This window comes from Coregonus clupeaformis, chromosome 20 (assembly GCF_020615455.1).
Source record: "Coregonus clupeaformis isolate EN_2021a chromosome 20, ASM2061545v1, whole genome shotgun sequence".
Lineage (NCBI taxonomy): Eukaryota > Metazoa > Chordata > Actinopteri > Salmoniformes > Salmonidae > Coregonus > Coregonus clupeaformis.
In genome coordinates this window covers 25,934,685-25,937,840 of record NC_059211.1, presented here as the reverse complement: position 1 = coordinate 25,937,840, position 3,156 = coordinate 25,934,685, and positions in this window count along the sequence as shown.

The window sequence follows — 3,156 nt, the reverse complement described above, 5'->3', positions numbered from 1 at the left end:
GCTGTCTGGGTTTGCAGCCACCTCAGGGGGATGTAACGTCCCTCCAGGACACAGCCTCTCGTGACATCACAATGTGTTCATATGTACATCAGTGTCTGTGTATGTGTTCATATGTACATCAGTGTCTGTGTATGTGTTCATTTGTACATCAGTATCTGTGTGGGTGTGTTCATATGTACATCAGTGTCTGTGTATGTGTTCATTTGTACATCAGTATCTGTGTGGGTGTGTTCATATGTACATCAGTGTCTGTGTATGTGTTCATATGTACATCAGTGTCTGTGTATGTGTTCATATGTACATCAGTGTCTGTGTGTGTGTTCATTTGTACATCAGTATCTGTGTGGGTGTGTTCATATGTACATCAGTATCTGTGTGTGTGTGTTCATATGTACATCAGTGTCTGTGTATGTGTTCATATGTACATCAGTGTCTGTGTGTGTGTTCATTTGTACATCAGTATCTGTGTGGGTGTGTTCATATGTACGTCTGTGTGTGTGTTCATATGTACCTCAGTATCTGTGTGGGTGTGTTCATATGTACATCAGTATCTGTGTGTGTGTGTTCATATGTACATCAGTATCTGTGTGGGTGTGTTCATATGTACATCAGTATCTGTGTGGGTGTGTTCATATGTACATCAGTATCTGTGTGGGTGTGTTCATATGTACATCAGTATCTGTGTGTGTGTTCATATGTACATCAGTATCTGTGTGGGTGTGTTCATAGGTACATCGGTATCTGTGTGTGTGCGCATTGAAGCGCGTGTGATCACAGATGCATGTACTATGTATGAAATAGTCTGTCAAGCTGAATGTTCCTGTTTGTTCATAATTAAATGTGTGTGTGTGTGTGTTTCACATGATCATCCCCACATAAAGACAGTGTTTAGTTTCCTACAGGGCGATTGTTTCTGGCTCTGTATAGACACACTGAAGCTGTCGCTGGATCCGATAGATAGGGGGATTCTGATTGTTTTATTGTAAACGCTAAACCTGTTAATTTGGCCTGTCCGTCAAGAGCAGTGGATCCTATCAGAGCCAAGGTGGTGGGCAGCGCTGCTTTTTAATGTCACTTTGACTTATTGAACATTGAGATGAGCAGTACTCTCTCTAAGCCCCTCGGAGCAGGAAATGTAGATTCAATATTGATCAATCGCTGGGACTGTAGTCCCAAGACAGGGTTGCTGAATGAAGGTTATTGTTGAGAGAGAGGGTTGGTGTATGAAGGTTATTGTTGAGAGAGAGGGTTGCTGTATGAAGGTTATTGTTGAGAGAGAGCGAGAGAGAGAGAGAGAGAGAGAGAGAGAGGGTTGGTGTGTGAGGGTTATTGTTATACATGGGAGGGAATGAGATGAGCACAGTGGGTCTGAGATGATGAGAGATTTATCTCTAAAGGGGAACAATAACATATGCTTGGCGTTCAGGGTTTGTACAGGGGTTTAAGATGATGATTCCACTAATTCAGGTGCAATAACCAGAGGCACGGTATATGAGGCTTGAACAATACCCTATTTCACGCTATCTCTCCATTCCTCCTTTCTATATTTCAGAGGCCCCCGATTGGTCAATATTTACTGTAACTTGTGTGGACAGTGTGGTAATAGGACAAAGACTAAAAACATACAGTATTCTATTCATCTGCACACAGTATAAAGGCTTGGGATGTTTGTGTCACTATACTATTATAGGTGACACACATTATAATGCAGTATGTTGTTGCACACTGCTCATTTAATATACTTGGGTTTGAATTATCTCAAATTCATATTACAGTATACACAGAGTACAAAACATTAAGGACACCTGCTCTTTCCATGACATAGACTGACCAGGTGGAAACTATGATCCCTTATTGTTGTCACTTGTTAAATCCACTTCAATCAGTGTAGATGAAGGGGAGGAGACAGGTTAAAGAAGGATTTTCAAGCCTTGAGAGAATTGAGACATGGATTGTGTATGTGTGCCATTCAGAGAGTGAATGCTGAACAGTTTCCCGTGTGCATCAAGAATGGTCCACCACACAAAGGACATCCAGTGAACTTGACACAACTGTGGGAAGCATTAGAGTCAACATGGGCCAGCATCCCCAGTGGAACGCTTTCGACTCCCTGTAGAGTCCATGCCCCGATGAATTGAGGCTGTTCTGAGGGCAAAAGGGGGGGTACAACTCAATATTAGGAAGGTGTGCTTGATGTTTTGTACACTCAAATGTGTGATTTTGTTGTAAAACATCAAGACATGTTGGTAGCAGGAATTTATTGTAAATATTAAGTGTATTTACAGTAGATAAATGTGGCAATCTCTAAAACAGCATTACACACAGTATTATGTTTTGGCTTTTGTGTGCTATTAATTAATTTAAAAGATATCTCATTTGATGAGTGAACGTGAAATAATGGATAACAGATTTACATTTGTAGATAATAACATCAAGGCAACCTATCAGATATGATGGCACTACAATCACTATTATTAACCTTTACAATATACAGTTGAAGTCGGAAGTTTACATACACCTTAGCCAAATACATTTAAACTCAGCTTTTCACAATTCCTGACATTTAATCCTTGTAAAAATTCCCTGTTTTAGGTCAGTTAGGATCACCACTTTATTTTAAGAATGTGAAATGTCAGAATAATAGTGGAGAGAATGATTTGCTTCAGCTTTTATTTCTTTCATCACATTCCCAGTGGGTCAGAAGTTTACATACACTCAATTAGTATTTTGTAGCATTGCCTTTAAATTGTTTAGCTTGGATCAAACGTTTCGGGTAGCCTTCCACAAGCTTCCCACAATAAGTTTAGTGAATTTTGGCCCATTCCTCCTGACAGAGCTGGTGTAACTGAGTCAGGTTTGTAGACCTCCTTGCTCGCACACGCTTTTTCAGTTCTGCCCACAAATGTTCTATAGGATTGAGGTCAGGGCTTTGTGATGGCCACTCCAATACCTTGACTTTGTTGTCCTTAAGCCATTTTGCCATACAGTGAATTATAAGTGAAATAATCTGTCTGTAAACAATTGTTGGAAAAATTACTTGTGTCATGCACAAAGTAGATGTCCTAACCGACTTGCCAAAACTATAGTTTGTTAACAAGAAATGTGTGGAGTGGTTGAAAAACGAGTTTTAATTACTCCAACCTAAGTGTATGTAAA